Below are 19413 nucleotides of genomic sequence, written 5' to 3'. Positions count from 1 at the left end.
TACTCCATCAAAGTGGAATTCACTGGTGGTGCTTTGTGATTAGATTAAAGGAAACTAATGAAGGGAACACTCTTCCATTGACTGTGGGAAATACAAGTGTCTTACAGAGCTCGCTCAGTTTTGGCTTGTGATTTCAAGTGGCTAGTGAACTTAAGTGAGTTGAAAAAAGCGGAGTTTTGTGTGTGTTAAGAGTGAATCTGTTGTTTGGGTGATTGTGGACTGAGTATATAGGTAATAGCACTTTTCTTAGTGTCACAATTTAAATAGATTTTTTTTTTTCCTTTCTTTGCCTGGTCTGCTAATTGGGAGGAGGGATTAGTGTTCATACCTGATAAGTTAAGGTCTAGCAACTCACTTTTGAGCTCGCTCAGTTTTGGCTTGTGATTTCAAGTGGCTAGTGAACTTAAGTGAGTTGAAAAAAGCGGAGTTTTGTGTGTGTTAAGAGTGAATCTGTTGTTTGGGTGATTGTGGACTGAGTATATAGGTAATAGCACTTTTCTTAGTGTCACAATTTAAATAGATTTTTTTTTTTCCTTTCTTTGCCTGGTCTGCTAATTGGGAGGAGGGATTAGTGTTCACACCTGATAAGTTAAGGTCTAGCAACTCACTTTTGAGCTCGCTCAGTTTTGGCTTGTGATTTCAAGTGGCTAGTGAACTTAAGTGAGTTGAAAAAAGCGGAGTTTTGTGTGTGTTAAGAGTGAATCTGTTGTTTGGGTGATTGTGGACTGAGTATATAGGTAATAGCACTTTTCTTAGTGTCACAATTTAAATAGATTTTTTTTTTCCTTTCTTTGCCTGGTCTGCTAATTGGGAGGAGGGATTAGTGTTCACACCTGATAAGTTAAGGTCTAGCAACTCACTTTTGAGCTCGCTCAGTTTTGGCTTGTGATTTCAAGTGGCTAGTGAACTTAAGTGAGTTGAAAAAAGCGGAGTTTTGTGTGTGTTAAGAGTGAATCTGTTGTTTGGGTGATTGTGGACTGAGTATATAGGTAATAGCACTTTTCTTAGTGTCACAATTTTAATAGATTTCTTTTTTTCCTTTCTTTGCCTGGTCTGCTAATTGGGAGGAGGGATTAGTGTTCACACCTGATAAGTTAAGGTCTAGCAACTCACTTTTGAGCTCGCTCAGTTTTGGCTTGTGATTTCAAGTGGCTAGTGAACTTAAGTGAGTTGAAAAAAGCGGAGTTTTGTGTGTGTTAAGAGTGAATCTGTTGTTTGGGTGATTGTGGACTGAGTATATAGGTAATAGCACTTTTCTTAGTGTCACAATTTAAATAGATTTTTTTTTTCCTTTCTTTGCCTGGTCTGCTAATTGGGAGGAGGGATTAGTGTTCACACCTGATAAGTTAAGGTCTAGCAACTCACTTTTGAGCTCGCTCAAAAAGCGGAGTTTGAAAAAGAGAAGTCCACAGAACTGTAAGTAACCTACATTTTAAAATCTCTTGATTTATATACTTATCACTGTTTTGTTACTAGGATATGGCTAGCAAGATTGGTGGTATGCTCCAGTGCACACTCTGCCGCATGTATACACTGCTGGAGCAAGAGTTCGAGGGTGAATACCGCTGTGACAGATGTGCCCATATTTTTCTACTGGAAGCTCGTGTTAGAGATCTGGAGGAAGATATTGCACGGCTGCGAGCAATTGACAATCTTGAGAGGAGTATGCTGCTCACTGAGCAAGCAGTAAGCGGGGTAGAAGTGGAGGGTGGAGAGGAAAGCCAGCAGGGCCAGGTGGGTAGCTGGGTTACTGTAACTAGAGGGGGTAGGAAGGGGTCAAAGAAAAGGAAGGCCAACTCTGACTCTGAACATCCAAGCAAAATTGCAAAATTGTGCAATGATGTAAGGACGTCAGTGTCAGAAATGGCAGCCCTAGCGGATCCTGCTCTCCCTCACAGCCGGGGGAGCAGACCAGCTAGTAGTAGGGTGGATGGGAGTGCAGGTAAGCCAAGGCAGCTAGTGGTTGTAGGGGACTCTATAATCATGAAGACGGATAGAATAATTTGTCGCCAAGACCGCCTCAACCGAATGGTTTGCTGTCTCCCTGGTGCCAGGGTTCGGCATGTGGTGGAAAGGGTGGATAAATTACTGGGTAATGTTGGTACCAATGACAGAATAGATGGTAGGTGGAGGAGCCTGAAGAATAATTTTAAAGAACTAGGTTCAAAGCTTAAGGAAAGGACCTCCAAGGTAGTATTCTCCGGAATCCTACCTGTGCCATGCGCTACACAGAGCAGACAGCGGGAGCTCAGGGAGTTAAATGCATGGCTCAGATCCTGGTGTAGAGCAGAGGGATTTGGGTTCCTAGAGCATTGGGCTGACTTTTCACTGGGGTACAAGCTGTTTTCTGCAGATAACTTGCACCTAAGTGGAAGGGGGGCTGCTGTGCTGGGGGAGAAGATCCTAGCAGGGGTGGTGGAGTATTTAAACTAGGCTCGGGGGAGGAGGAAAAGGAAGACACTGAAGGGGTAGACAGGTCAGAGAGGGGGCAGGTTATGTTGGTGGGTGGTGATGTGGGCTGTGTATGGGGGCCTAAGGCAGTGGATAAGGAGATCCACAAGTTGCAGAACAGTGGTGAGGATATATGTGCCAGTAAAATTACTTTAAATCAGATAAATAACTGTGGAAAATTAAATTGTATGTTCACAAATGCCAGAAGTATCTCAGGCAAAATGGGCGAGCTTGAGGCTCTGATATTAGAGGAACAGTTAGATGTTGTTGGTGTAGCAGAGACATGGCTCGATGCATCGCATGATTGGGTTGTTAATATTCAAGGTTTTACACTCTTTCGGAAAGACAGGGCAAATAGGAGGGGAGGTGGTGTATGTCTGTATGTCAGAAGAGACTTAAAAGCGATTGTGAATCTGAGTCTGAGTCAGTGGTCTCAGAGTGTGAGGAGGCTGAAACTTTGTGGGTTGAAATTCAAAGCCAAGAGAGCTTTGAGAAAATAATTTTTGGTGTAATTTATAGACCCCCTAACATCTCTGAGGAAATAGAGGGTCACCTATATAAACAGATGGAGCGGGCTGCACAGGAGGGGACCGTAGTGATAATGGGAGACTTTAACTTTCCAAATATAAATTGGGGTCAGGGCTCGTCTTCATCTATGAAGGGGAGACATTTTACCAACTTTCTGCAGGATAATTTTATGTTGCAGCTTGTAGAAGATCCCACAAGAGGTGACGCATTGTTGGACCTTGTGATTTCTAACAATGAGGAGATTGTCCAAAATGTCAGTATCAGGGAACCCCTTGGGAACAGCGATCATAATATAATTATTTTCCTCTTAAACTTTAAAAAGCAGAAACAGGTGGGAAAATCGAAAACTTTGAATTTTAAGAGGGCTAATTTCCAAAAATTCAGGGCTGCAATACAGGATATAGACTGGGATCAGATACTGTCACATGGTGATACTAATGTTAAATGGGAGAAATTCAAATCTATCCTGGGTTTTTATACTTCTAAATTTATTCCAATAGGTAACAAGTATAGACGAGCTAGATTACACCCCGCGTGGCTTACAGCTACAGTTAAAAGGGCAATTAATGAGAAAAAGAGGGCATTTAAAAAATATAAATCTGACGGGTCACCTGAGGCTTTCAATACTTACAAAAAACTTACCAAAATCTGTAAAAAAGAAATCAAATCAGCCAAAATACAAAATGAAAGACAGGTAGCTAAAGATAGCAAAACAAATCCCAAGAAATTTTTTAGGTATATCAATGCAAAAAAAAATGGGTCACAACAGGTTGGACCCCTTTATTCTGAAAATGGGGCATCGGTGACTGGAGACCAGGAGAAGGCGGAGATACTTAATAGGTTTTTTAGCTCCGTTTATACAATAGAAGAGAGAACTTCTGACTTGGATGGTGCCAGTGCGGGTCATGGATCCTGTGATATACTAGGCTGGCTAAATGTAGACATTATCCAATCTAAGTTCAATAAAATCAATGTGTACAAAGCTCCTGGACCAGATGGGTTACACCCCAGAGTTCTTAAAGAACTCAGTTCTGTTATTGCTGTACCGCTGGCTAAAATCTTCAGGGATTCTGTAATGTCTGATGTGGTGCCAAGTGACTGGCGCAAGGCAAATGTGGTGCCAATATATAAAAAGGGCTCTAGAACTTCGCCTGGCAATTACAGGCCTGTAAGCTTAACTTCCATTGTGGGGAAAGTATTGGAAGGGTTAGTAAAAGACTACATACTGGAGTATGTGACATCAAATAGTATAATAAGTGACAGCCAGCATGGGTTTACTAAGAATAGAAGTTGTCAAACTAACCTTATCTGCTTTTATGAAGAGGTGAGCAGATGCCTGGATGGAGGAGCAGCTGTGGATATTGTGTTCTTGGACTTTGCAAAGGCATTTGACACTGTCCCTCATAGACGCCTGATGGGTAAAATTAGGGCTATTGGTTTGACAGAAATCATTTGCAATTGGATTGAAAACTGGCTGAAGGATCGTATCCAGAGAGTTGTGGTCAATGATTCCTACTCGGAATGGTCACCAGTTATGAGTGGTGTACCCCAGGGTTCTGTGCTTGGCCCACTACTATTTAATATATTTATTAATGATATAGAGGTAGGAATTAATAGCACTGTGTCTATTTTTGCAGATGACACCAAACTGTGTAGTGTAATACAGTCTATGGAGGATGTTCATAGGCTGCAGGGTGACTTGGACAAACTGAATGTTTGGTCATCCACTTGGCAAATGAGGTTTAATGTGGATAAATGTAAGGTTATGCACCTGGGGGCCAATAATCCAAAGGCAAAATATGTCCTTGGGGGAGTAAATCTGGGAGAGTCCCTTGTTGAGAAGGACCTGGGGGGTACTAGTAGATCATAAATTGAATAACAGCATGCAATGTCAATCAGCTGCCTCTAAAGCCAGTAGGATCTTGTCATGTATCAAAAGTGGTATGGACTCTCGTGATAGGGATGTAATATTACCACTATACAAGGCACTGGTTCGGCCACACCTGGAATATGCTGTCCAGTTCTGGGCACCGGTCCATAAAAAGGATGCCCTGGAGCTGGAGAGGGTTCAACGTAGAGCCACAAAAATGATAAGGGGTATGGAGGGTCTCAGTTATGAGGAAAGATTAAAACAACTAGATTTATTTAGTCTGGAAAAGAGACGACTACGAGGGGACATGATTAGTTTATTTAAATATATGAATGGTCCATACAAAAAATATGGTGGTAAGTTGTTTCAGATTAGATCAAATCAAAAGACGAGGGGGCACTGTCTCCGTTTGGAGAAATCAAGGTTTAATCACCGGAGGCGACAGGGCTTTTTTACTATGAGAACGGTCAATCTGTGGAATAGCCTGCCTCAGGCGCTGGTCACAGCAGGGACAGCGGATAGCTTCAAGAAGGGTCTAGATGCCTTTTTACACCTAAATAACATTGATGGTTATGTTATATAGAATTGTTTCCCCTAAATCCCTTCCTCATCCAATCCCTTCCCTTCCTTGGTTGAACTTGATGGACAAGTGTCTTTTTTCAACCGTAGAAACTATGAAACTATGAAGTGTTACTTAATACACTTTGTACATTCAACTCATTTAAGGCGAGTCTGCCTTATATGTTATCAACATCTACTGTTTTTTCCTTAGGGGGTGAATGTATGACATCATAGTATATTGATATTCTGCCATTGTACCAAGCTGATATTGTATATGTGTGGCGTTTGACTAGGTACTGAGGGTATAATCTAACATGGTAATACCCTAATGAACTGATGGTGTCAGAAGACCGTTATATTAAGATAAATCTGTATATTCGCGGTGCCTGATTAGGTTTTTGTGGGTATAGCATAACACAGCAACCACCGAATGAATTGGTGGTGTCCTAAGGTACGATTATACAGCATCAATGTATGGTTTATTATTCCTCTATTGATAGGGTATGCAGGGGACTGTCTACCCAATACCCCTAGTCACCGACCTACTAAAATTGCTCTGAATTGATACTGGGCTTGAGCATGCCGATGGCTTAGGTGGGAGTTATGAGAAGGAGGATTTAAACCCTGAAACCTGAAGTTAAGGTAGAGTGTGATGGCCTCAATCTTGGATACCATTCATTCTACAGAATTGCAGGGCTATACGGAATCTAGGTGTTTTGGTTAAACCCCAGGAGGTGCTTAACACAAACTGTTTCTCTGGTAAATCTATGTCATAATGTGTAAAAATTTCTGTATAGCAATGATATAGCAATCTTGTTATTGTATTAAGTTTGCACCATAGAAGTTTGGTATATGATTAGATATTGAAGTTATAGATTGTGCTGAGAGAAGTATTGGAGTGGGGAAAAGCTCTCAATTAATTAGAACTGAGATCCTGGGAAGTATAATGGGCCCAAAAGCCACTCAGCGGAAATCAGGGGGGGGGATTGACAAATTATGGAAAGGATCCCCTGCAAAAACCAGACAAAATCCTAAAGAACAAGAGGGTGGAGCAGAAGGGGGTTCTAGGTTTATGGCTTTGCAGGTGGAGGAATTAACTGGGGAATTGAAAGAGACCCTACAAGAGATTCTAGCAGCTGTTAAGGAAACAAAGGTGGCAGTGGAAGAATTGAAGGGGGCAATAGCAGAGCTAAGCCAACAACTTGGCTCTTTGCAGTCAGATGTAATGGTCATAAGAGATGAAATGAGCAAGTTAAAGGAAAAATCTAAAGAGATGGAAAAGGAATGTAATAATCTGGCTCACCAGATGAAAGTAATTAAAAAGGAGATGGAGTTGAGTAAACAGAAAAATAAGAGTATGCAGGAAAAAATAACAGATTTGGAGGACAGATCTAGAAGAAGTAACATCCGTATAGTTGGTATTCCGGAGGAAGAAAACAACAGAGAGCTGCCCCAAATCATTCAAAAAGGCCTAATAGAGACCTTTGGAAGTGAATGTCTCTTATCTGTTTTTGGGGTGGAAAGAGCACACCGTATACCACTGCATAAATCCCTACCGGGTCTTCCCCCTAGAGCAGTGTTAGTGAAACTGATTAATTCACAAGACAGGGACAGAATTTTGCAGGAAAGCCGTAAGAAAACCGAAATTGTCCTAAACGGAGCAAAGGTTTCAATTTATCAAGATTTTTCCAGGGAAACCCAACTGCAAAGGGCTAGATTTAAAGAGGTGAAAAAAAGGTTGATGGAAGCACAACTGAAATACGCACTGCTATTCCCCTTTAAATTACGAGTCATTTATAAAGATAAAGCATTGTTTTTCTCCACACCAGAAGAAGTGGGAAAATGGCTAGACCAGGAGGGCTTGAAATGAGAGATGGGCAGACATCCCGCATAAGGTCTCTTGTATTGGAAGGGACACCGAAAATAAAATGAGGATGAATTATGGTTTATGTCGAGGGTGGGAGGGGTAATTGTGGGAAGGGGGGGGGGATGGCGTTAGGAGGAAAACTTGAGACCCGGAGTAGTAGGAGGAGGTATGCAATCGGGTCAGTTGGAGAAGGGGGTGGGGGGTCCGCTGGAGGGTTGTTTTTTTTTTTTTTTCTTCTTCTTTCCCATGAGTAAATGGAATCTGAGGTGAAAATAATAACTTGGAATATCAGAGGATGTAGCGAAAAGCTTAAGAGATGTCAAATATTTGATGTTATCAGCAAGCACCAGCCAGCAATTGTCTCACTGATTGAGACCCACCTTGTAGAAGAGCATGTCATCAGATTCAGGAGGAATTGGGTAGGGGAGGAATTTCACTCCTTTGGTAATATCTTCTCAAGAGGGGCCTCAGTCCTCATACATAGGAATATAGATTTTAGGATAGTAAAGCAATGTATAGACAAAGAAGGTAGGTTTATTTTCCTTCACGGCACCTTAAAAGGAAGCAAAATCACTCTGGCTTTTGTATATCTCCCACCACCAGCATCCCTGGAGGTAATCCATTTACTGGTGAAGTTCTTGGAAAATTTAGACGATGCCCCATTTATGGTTATGGGTGATTTTAATCTCGTAATGGATGAGTATAAAGATTGTTTCAATTTTTCCCGGGGGCTACAACCGGCAATGAGTAAGAGGGGCAAACTCAGCTATTTATGTGAAAGTTTGGGATGGGTGGACGTCTGGCGCTCACTTTACGGGAATAAGAGAGTATTTTCATGTATGAGCAAGACCTACCATACACTTTCTAGAATCGATTTGTGCCTAGTGAATAGGCTTATTAGGAAATTGGCATATGAGGAAATAGTGGTCTCTGACCACGCCTTAGTCATGATTATTCTAAAAAACCCGGAGAGGAGCCCTAGACGTATTAAACTCAACCCATACTGGATTGCGTTGTTAGAGCCTAAACTGGATATGGTTGGGAAGTCGGAATGGTTTTGGACTGTGAATTTAGGTACAGCTGACCTACTTACGGTGTGGGATGCTTACAAACTGTATTTAATGGGTATATATTCTAAACATATTAAACAGGCAAAGATTCAATTTGGGTTAGAAGAGCAGAAACTGAAAGAAGAAATGCGGGTAGCGGAGCAGGAACTTCTGATATCCCCAACGGAGAGTCTTAGGGAAAAAGCCGCTAATAGCAGGGAAGCCCTTAATAATTTCTTAACACAAAAAGCGCAACATAAGGCCTTTTTTAGGGACCAGAATCAATTTGTGGAACAGGGGAAATCCGGTAGAACTTTAGCTAGAATGATCCAGCATAACGGGAAAAATAATACAATATCCGCGCTTAGGGGACAGGATGGGAAAATAACTAGGGACTCATCTGAAATATTACAAAATTTGAGTAAATTCTATGAGGAATTATACCAATCCAACTCTAAAGCCCCGATTGGGAGGATTAAGGAATACCTGGGTAAGCTACAGGGCCCAAGGATTTCCCAGGAGGATAGGGAAAGCTTGGATGCCCCAATATCTGAGGACGAATTAAAGGTGGCACTCTTCTCGTTCGGTAAAGAGTCATCCCCGGGATCAGACGGAATCCCATTTGCTCTATATAAAAAATACCATGGTGCTCTACTCCTGAAATTAGAGAAGGTGTGCAGGGAGATATTTCAAAGAGGGACAGTATCGGGATCGATGGCAGAGGCGGGTATTGTACTGATACCAAAACAAGATAAGGATCCTCTGGATGCAGCCTCCTACCGCCCTATTTCGTTGTTGAACACCGATGTGAAAATTTTGGCCAAGGTACTGGCGATGAGACTACAAAAGGTAATTAAGGATATTATACATAGAGATCAGAATGGCTTCATTCCTGGCAGGAGCACGGGGGACTGCATCCTGAGGATGTACTCTGTCATTGAAATGGGGGAGGGGGAGCTCCGCTCCATCCTGTCATTGGATGCGGTTAAAGCCTTTGATAGGGTGGAGTGGAGCTTCCTATGGGAGACCCTGGAAGGATTCGGAGTGGGCCCGGCCTTTATTGGATATATAAAATGTTTGTACAATGCCCCGGTGGCCAGAGTGAGAGCAATAGGAAAAGAATCGGAAGCTTTCCTACTATCTCGGGGAACTAGACAGGGATGCCCCCTGTCCCCCCTTCTGTTTGCCATCTGTATAGAACCGCTGGCTATTAAAATCAGGAGCGAGGAGGGGGTGTGGGCAGGGGGATGTGGGGACCCTCAAGACAAAATATGCTTATATGCGGACGATCTAGTCTTGTACCTAAGCAAGTCCCCAACCTCGGTACCCAAAGCTATCCAGGTAGTAGAAGAATACGGGGGTTTATCGGGACTGGAGGTAAATTGTTGTAAATCCGTTATTATGCCCCTGGACTTAGAAACTAAAGAGTGGGCGAAGGAGAGTTGTGAAATACAGTGTAAGGAAAAATTCCGCTATTTAGGAGTCGAAATTTCCGGAGAGATCTCAGAATTCTATAAGCTGAACCTGTATCCTTTGATTGGGTCCCTGAGGGCAAAAATTAAAGGTTGGAGCAAGCTGCCATTTTCGCAGGCGGACAGAATTGGGATTGTAAAGATGATAGTGTTGCCACAAGTCTTATACGTTTTGTCCTCCTCCCCCATATGGATCGAGGACTCTTACTTTAAGCTAATGGAATCCATTGTGAATGAACTTATATGGGGTAGAAAGAAGGTGAAAATAAAAATGAAATTCCTGTATAGCCCAGTTGGAGAAGGAGGGTTGGGGATCCCCTTTTTTAAAGGATATTTTATTGCTTCACAGATTGCTCGCCTTGCAAAAGGGAAAGAGTCACACTGGTTAAATAAGGTGGTATTAAGTTCACAGGGCAAGGTGAAATCTATCTTTGAGTTCCTGGAAAGCTATCTGGGGATGGAAGAACCTTTTAATAGATGGGCACTTTGTGGAGCAATAATAAAATCTTGGAAGATATATAAAGAATTTTTAAATATTGTTGGCTTCACCGAAGAGGCCCCTATCTGGTTCAACAGGAAATTAATAGAAGCAGACAAAATTCCGGAAAGAATATTTTGGGTAAACCTGGGGATTAGACAGATAGCACAGATTTGGGAGGAGGATAGGGTAAAATCATTTAGCACATTACGGGATACATATGGTTTGAGAGATAAAGATTGGATCCGTTACTTGCAACTCTCACATGCTTCAAAAGAGGACGCACATAGGACCACGATAAGACTTGAATCACATGTAGGGTTGGATTTAATTATGAAGGGAGCGACTAACAGGAATTTGGTATCGAAAATATACAGACACGTGGTAGCCGGGGTAGCACAGATAGAAAAAAGTAAAGCTAAAAACAAATGGAAAAGAGTGGTAGGTAACATTGAAGAAGCGGAGTGGAAAAAAATTCACAAAAACACAAAAAAAGGGTCAATTAATGCTAATTATAGGATTATTCACTTTAAGATTGTGCACCAGATTTATTATACGCCACTGAGCTTGTCTAAAATGGGGGTAAAATCAAATTCCAGATGCTGGAAGTGCAGGGCTTTGGATGCTGATTTTTATCACTTGGTTTGGGGTTGTCAGATAATAGGGGAATTCTGGGAGGGAATATTTGGGTATATTTCTTGTAAGATGGAAACTGATCTATCTAGGTCCTTTCAAACCGCTATATTCGGATTAATTGAGTATCCAGATATAGAAAAGAAATATGGTAGATTGATTCTGAGACTAATGAACTTGGCTTGTGTTTGTTTAGCACAAAAATCGGAAAACCCTCCTTCAATTGAGGCCTGGCATAGTGCTACACTTCGTATTAAAAACTTTGAGAAGATGATAGCAAGGAAGAACGGAGCTCTGGGAAAATGGGAAAATATATGGGCAAAATGGGAATAGGGATTTTCCTTTTTCCTTTTTTTTTTTTTTTTTTTTTTTTCCGTTCACCTTCAGCGGACCAGTGTGGGGGAGGGAGGGGGGGGATTCGAAATTAGTTGTACACATTAGCATATAATGTCATAGATGTCATATGGGCAATGTGAAGCTTTGAAATTTTCGTATTTACACAGGAAAATATGTGTGTAATATTTTTTACCCCACTTATGACATCAAAGGAGGAATGGATTTAATGTATTTATAATTTTGACATCTGCATGTAGAAATTTATATGTAAATTTTAATATTTTGTATATTTTGTACAATAAAGCTCGAATTAAAAAAAAAAAAAAAAAAAAAAAGACCCAGTGAGGGTACAAGCCTCCGCTGGCCGGACTCAAGGTAAGCAGACAATGAAGAAAAAATGGAGATGAGGCAGCACTCCTGGAAAAAGTACGGTGTTTATTCACCCAATGTGAAAAAAAGTGCGACGTTTCAGCCCCTCAATGGAGCGATTTTCAAGCATGCTTGAAAATCGCTCCATTGATTGGCTGAAACGTCGCACTTTTTTTCACATTGGGTGAATAAACACCGTACTTTTTCCAGGAGTGCTGCCTCATCTCCATTTTTTCTTCTCTAGTATGTAAACTGCGTATATGTGTAAATACGTATATATGTATATTCTGTGTATATATGTATATTCTGTGTATATTGGGTATATATGCACCGTCCACTTTATTAGGTACACCATGCTAGTAACGGGTTGGAACCCCTTTTTCCCTTCAGAACTGCCTCAATTCTTCGTGGCATAGATTCAACAAGGTGCTGGAAGAATTCCTTAGAGATTTTGGTCCATATTGACATGATGGCATCACACAGTTGCCGCAGATTTGTCGGCTGCACATCCATGAGGCTCTATTGGATTGAGATCTGGTGACTGTGGAGGCCATTTGAGTACAGTGAACTCATTGTCATGTTCAAGAAACCAGTCTGAGATGATTCCAGCTTTATGACATGGCGCATTATCCTGCTGAAAGTAGCCATCAGATGTTGGGTACATTGTAGTCATAAAGGGATGGACATGGTCAGCAACAATACTCAGGTAGGCTGTGGAGTTGCAACGATGCTCAATTGGTACCAAGGGTCCCAAAGAGTGCCAAGAATATATTCCCCACACCATAACACCACCACCACCACCAGCCTGAACCGTTGATACAAGGCAGGATGGATCCATGCTTCCATGTTGTTGACGCCAAATTCTGACCCTACCCTCCGAATGTCGCAGTAGAAATCGAGACTCATCAGACCAGGCAACGTTTTTCCAATCTTCTACTGTCCAATTTCGATGAGCTTGTGCAAATTGTAGCCTCAGTTTCCTGTTCTTAGCTGAAAGGAGTGGCACCCGGTGTGGTCTTCTGCTGCTGTAGCCCATCTGCCTCAAAGTTCGACGTACTGTGCGTTCAGAGATGCTCTTCTGCCTACCTTGGTTGTAACGGGTGGCGATTTGAGTCACTGTTGCCTTTCTATCAGCTCGAACCAGTCTGCCCATTCTCCTCTGACCTCTGGCATCAACAAGGCATTTCTGCCCACAGAACTGCCGCTCACTGGATGTAAACCCTAGAGATGGTTGTGCGTGAAAATCCCAGTAGATCAGCAGTTTCTGAAATACTCAGACCAGTCCTTCTGGCACCAACAACCATGCCTCGTTCAAAGGCACTCAAATCACCTTTCTTCCACACACTGATGCTCGGTTTGATCTGCAGGAGATTGTCTTGACCATGTCTACATGCCTAAATGCACTGAGTTGCCGCCATGTGATTGGCTGATTAGAAATTAAGTGTTAACAAGCAGTTGAACAGGTGTACCTAATAACGTGGCCGGTGAGTGTATGCATAGATGCAAATGCTGTATTTATTGTAAATATATATATATTATGTATGTGTGTTTTTGTACATGCTGTGCATATAGTATGTATATATATATGCTCTATATACTGAATGTGTGTATATGCTGTATATACTGAATGTGTGTGTATTCCCCGTATGTGTGTATATGTTGTATATACTGAATGTGTGTGTATTTGATGTATGTGTGTATATTCTGTATGTATATGCAGTATGTGTGTATTTGGTCTTTTTATACTGTATGTATGTGTATATTTGGTCAGTGTATATACTGTGTGACTTTGTATACACTCTGTATTAGTGCATAAATGTATATGAGTGCATAAATGTGTGTGTATAAGTGTATACTTGTATGTATATGGGTGCGACTATACACGTGTAGAACTTTATGTGTATATAAAGTATATAAGTATATAAAGGTATGTATGTATCAGTGTATAAATTTGTGTACTTGTAGAAATATGTCCGTGTAGGGGTACATTCACAAGAACGTATGGGGGATGTATGTCTGGTTGCAAATTTGCTGACCGATATACATCCCTCATAGGCGTCTATACGCCTGGGCTTGGTACGGTGAGCACAACGAGTACTCACTGTTTCGAGCCATGGCCGCAACAGAGATTGGGCATGCTCTATCTATGGCCATAAGAACGACCATGCGTCTCTATTCTCTATGGCGAGGGGAGGGGTGAGCTGCGATCACCTCTCCTCCTCTCCAGCGCGCCCATGGTACCTGCCAGGCTATAGCTGGGCGGGCACACGTTTATGTATATTTTTTTTAAGGGAAGCCTCTCCTAGTTACGCCACTGGTTACTACTGATAAGTCAAATAGATGCTTCCTCAAAATGGGGTGAAGTACTCATCATAGGGGACTTTATTTAATTCTTAATTGGGGCCTAGAGTGTCTGTCTCGCTGCGTGGTGGCACCTCTATCAGTACCTGTCCTCGTCTCCTCCGTAGCTCCCAAGTCTCTGGACGGCCTACCTATACGTTATCGGGAATTTGCCGATGTTTTCTCCAAAAAGGAAGCAGAGACTTTGCCTCTGCACCATCCCTATGATTGCTCTGTGGTTCTTCTGCTGGGTGTCTCTCCTCCCCGGGGACAGGCATATCCCCTCTCTTTTCCCGAGACTGACACAATGTCAGAGTATATCCGAGAGAACCTGCAGAGAGGGTTTATTCATAAGTCCTCATCTCCCGCTAGTGCTGGCTTCTTTTTCGTGACCAAGAATCAAGCATCGCGGGCTTAACAAGGTCACTGTTAAGAACTGCTATCCATTACCATTGATTATGGAGTTTTTGACCGCCTGTGCAGATCCAAGGTCTTTTCCAAGCTAACCTTCGTACAATCTTATTTGGATCCGCAAGAGTGACGAATGGAAGACAGCCTTTAATACTCGTGATGGACATTTCGAGTACCTGGTGATGCCATTCGGACTGTGTAATACGCCAGCTGTCTTTCAAGACATCTTCAGAGATCTGCTGTATACGTGTGTCGTAGTCTACCTAGATGACATTTTGGTGTTCTCCCCAGACCTTGAGACCCACCAGTCCAAAGTAAGGCAATCATCTCCAATCGGGCCAATCGTCTCTACGCCAAGCTCAAGAAATGTCAGTTTCACCAACGGAGCCTTCCTTTCCTCGGCTATCTAATCTCCAATAGAGGTCTCCAGGTGGATCCTGCTAAACTATCTACAGTCCTACAGTGGCTACGTCTGGAAGGTCCACGAGCCATACAGAGGTTCCTGGGCTTTGTGAGCTATTATCAGCAGTTTATTCCGCATTTCTCCACTCTGGTGGAGTGACATGTACCAAGACATAGCTTAGAAAAAAGTCGACTGAGGGATCTGAGATCTCATTACAATGTACAAACAGAATAGAATAGAATAAAACTTTATTAATCCCATAGTGGGGAAACTGATTTCTTCAAAGTGCTTAGGTAGCATTACATACAGTTGAGCTACATAAAGACTTGTTACATATAATTACAGTCGAAAACCAGTACAAACAGACATTACCTTTGCTGGTACCAGGACATCTCAGCGACTGGATCAGGTGCTGTGTGCTGCAAGATTTTGGTGCTTTAAAGCACCTGACCAGCACTCTGATGTTGCTGGGTGTCGTTCACATGGATGCTTGCCTTCAGGAGTCCCTCACAGTGGACTATATGGGCTTGTGGTTAGTGTAGGCAATCTAACATGCCAAGGAGCTGTGGCATCAGTGGAGGGTCAGGATCAGTGAAGTGATGTGGGAGCAGCTCCACATGGGCAGAAGTTGTAGTGATGTGGGTCATTCTGGGCTGCAACCTCGGTGGAGATTAGTGGAATGCCAAAGGTGGAGCAGCTCCATGTGGACATTGAATAGCCTGCTCTGTATTAAGCTGTGTGAAATCTGGAGCAGAGGCAAAGGCAGACTTTCTTGATTTGCTTTCATCCAGCTGAGAAGAACATCAAAACTGATGCCCTCTCTCGTGCCTCTGATGTTGCTGGGGGAAGAACTGACTCTTCAACATATCGTTCCTCCGGAACGGCTGGTTGTTGCTGCTCCTGTGGACCTACAGCAACTTCCTCCTGGCAAGATCTATGTCCGACCAGATCTTCGCAACAGGATACTAACTTGGGGACATTGCTCTTGTGTGCCTGGACACCTGGGGTGCAGAGATCTGTTGCTGTTACTACTGGTGGCCAGATGTGGTCAAGTACATTCGAGAATTTGTGAGTTTCTGCACTTACTGTGCCCATAATAAGTCGTCACATCTCAAGCGATACCCAGTTGCCCATGGGTCTACATGTCTGCCATGGACTTTATTATGGATTTCCCCTCTTCTTCCGGTTACACAGTCATCTGGATGGTAATGGGTTGGTTCAAGATATCCCACTTTGTTACTCTGCCAGTTCAGCCATCAGCTCCATGACTTGCCAGCCTGTTTTTCCTGCAAGTCTTCCGGCTTCATGGCCTTCCTCAGCACATTGCCTTAGACCGTGGGGTTCAGTTTGTTTTCAAGTTCTGTCAATCCCTGTGCAGTCAACTTCAAGTGAAGCTGGATTTCTTGTCTGTGTACCATCTGCAGTCCTATGTACAAGTAGAGAAAGTTAACCAGACTATGGGCTGTTATCTCCGTCATTTTGTCCCGGCCTGTCATGACAACTGGTCTACTCTGTTGCAGTGGGCAAAATCACCTGGATATGTTAAAGAATTCCAAAGTTATGACATATTATAACTTACACATGTCAGATTTGAAAACGCTCCATAGTTGTACTTGATGTCTTTGTTGTACTGCAATTGTGAGAGCTCTTTTACATTGGTGTTGGTTTTCACATCAGTGTTTCAGTGATTTCCAAAGATGCCTCACAAAGCCAGTGGTTTATATGGGTGTTTTCATATTGCCTTGTATTTTCACTGATCTGTTGTCCATGGAAAAAATTAGGTAACTATCTCCTATACTTTTGTCCTATTTTTTTCACAGATGCGGATCACGGTAGGCAATAGAAGTCTATGGTTTCATTAAAAAAAGGGATGAAACATCCGTTTTTTTTTCACTGATTAGGCTGAAAAACCAGGTGTGATGTTTTCAAAGCAATGTTAAACCTTCAGTTTATTTTGGTGGACACGGAGACAAAATGGGAAAAAACTGAGACAAAATGCAACGGATGAACAACTGTAGCTGAGTACCAGCGGGAATGTGACACTTTTTATTGAAAAATGATTCATTCCTATGGTGACAGATGCCTCTATTGGTGTGATAAAACAAGATCAAACCATGTCCCATTATCAACAATGCTCTGGCTTGCCACAAAGCTACCTTGATTGGTCATTTTAATAAGCATTTACACAAAGTAAAAAAAAAAGTAGCCAATGACAAAAAATGTAACTATTGTCCAAGATTCCTATTCTACACACAGTACATAGGCTCAATAAACAAGCTTAAACAGTATTGGAAAGCTCTCATTATATAGCACTTTGAAGACTTAAAGTGACCTATTGCACCAAAGAACACTTATTTTGGTGCCTTGAAATTGGAACTGTTTTTAAGTATGTTTCCGGCCCTGTGGGTGAGCAGGCTGTTTTACGGTTCACATCCGCTGGCGTCTCTCATACGGCTAGTCGATGTGCAGGACTGCGCGAAACAGTTAGTCGACGAAGGTTATGCCTTGCAATACCTCCCTGTCCTATGACTTTCAATGAATAAAGGAAGAATCTTTTGGGTGATCGCCGCTTTTTCTTTGCTAGAAATTTTCTGTTGTGTCACTGAAACCTTGTTTCTATGAATTCCTGCAATGAGGTGTTCTTGGACATTCGTGCTCAATGCTCCAACAGTAATCAGCCATAAGAACCAGAAGAGCCATAAAAACCATAGGGGCACATTTACTTAGAAAGTCGGAAACTGCACTAAAAGTGCTATTTCTGTGTATAATGTTGGGTGTGACCGATTCACTAAGATTGTGCGCCAGAAATCATGAATCTGTCGCTTTCTCCACACTGGCCCCATCTTTTTTGTGGTGCACCTTTAACATATGGCTTACGACACAATTTCCATGTTGAATACAGCGCTCGGTCCGAAACAGTCGGACCCACCAACGACATGCCCTCTAATTCGTTTCGCATGGAGGCTAGCTCAGCTGTGCCACAAAAGGGTTGCATGCGACACAATAGCGGGCGCAGACACTTCTTGAATACCCGTGCAAGCCGTTTTAGCCGTGAAGAATATGCACAGACCGACAAAAGTGTGGTGTAAGGACTCTTAGTAAATGTGCCCCATAGTCATAAGAACAAGGTACCAGCGGCTAAAAAATACACAGAATCAGATGAAAAACTCTAGGCACTAAAAAAATGTTTTGTTTGTTCTCCAGTGTCATAATAGCAAAAAGTTGGAGTAATTATTGATGAGGTCTTAGGATGACTTCACATTGGCCTGTGTGCTCCACTAATGTGGCTTTTTGTCTCTGTTATGTCTCTCCAAATAAAACTGAAGGTTTAACGTCGCTTATAGAAAATAACACCTGGTTTCTCAGCCTCATAAGTGAAAAAAAATGACATGCCCTATGACTCATGGACTTTTATAGCCTTCCTTGATCCACATCAGTCAAAATCAACTGACTGGTTTCAAATTTTTTTCCACGGACAACTGATCTGTGAAAATAAGCCAATGTGAAAAAACCCATAGAAATCAATAGCTTGGTGCATCCATGAAAATCGCTGAACTACGGATGTGAAAGAGAGCTAAATCAATGATGTTTACTTTCCAAATCTTGAATTGCAAAGAAGTTCTCCACTGTCGGTATGTTTTTTAAGGGTCCCATATAGATTCTCTCCTGTGACCTACCTCTGACCTACTTATTGTCACATATGAAGTTTTTCAAATATCTTCAGTTTGGATACCTCCATGGCAAAGCTTAATATTGGCCAAGATTGCCTTTATAATCCATATGAAAAATATTTTTATGATCAACAAGTACAACAAGAGTATGTTGGGGGCTTGTGCTGTCAGATTGAAACACCAGAGCAACCCTTTAGGCATAGATGCAACTGAAACACCAGCAATCTTTCACTTTCAACCTTTCACTATGGCAAGCAGCTTATCAAATAAGCATCAAGTCTAGACTATCCATTAGAATAATAAATCTGTTATCGGCCAAATGACACTGGGCAAAATACGGTAGTTTCTATTCACAGGCCAGGCCTTACCCATTCATTAAACCAGTACTGCTTAATTCATTTTGTGGTGGGGGGGGGGGCAGGTTTAATTTTCCACATGTGTCCATGGTATTTCTTTTGGCAGGAAATATTACTTTGTTACATCACTTTATTGTTATCCTCCTTTTTTGACGTTTCTTCTACTACTGTATGTAGTAATCTTCCCAACATTACATATGTTTTATACATATGTATTAAATGAGATGTGAAAAAGCCAAGCTGTTCATCAGCTTTCATTCACTAAAAGCATTGTATTGGTGGAGTTCCCATGCATAGTATTGACAATGCTGTGTGTTTAAATTAAATGCTAAATTAAATGCTTTTGCAAGACATTCAATGGGGAAAATCAATGTATCTTCTGCAAAGACCATTTCAGATTTGTCAGAGAAGTAATGTTCCAGAAGTTGTCTGGTATCACAGCCACTTACATGATAGCGCTGATGGGAACTATGGGAATCCATAATTTCATTTAATGTCACAGACTCTCGACTGGTGAACAAAGTCTTAGTTAAGATCTGCATGTTAGTAACAATCACCTGACACATCACAAGTTATTATCATTAAGCATCAATAACGGGAACATGTGATAAGTTTACA

Source organism: Engystomops pustulosus, chromosome 6 (assembly GCF_040894005.1).
Source record: "Engystomops pustulosus chromosome 6, aEngPut4.maternal, whole genome shotgun sequence".
In the NCBI taxonomy this organism is placed as follows: domain Eukaryota; kingdom Metazoa; phylum Chordata; class Amphibia; order Anura; family Leptodactylidae; genus Engystomops; species Engystomops pustulosus.
This window is presented reverse-complemented; position numbering follows the sequence as displayed.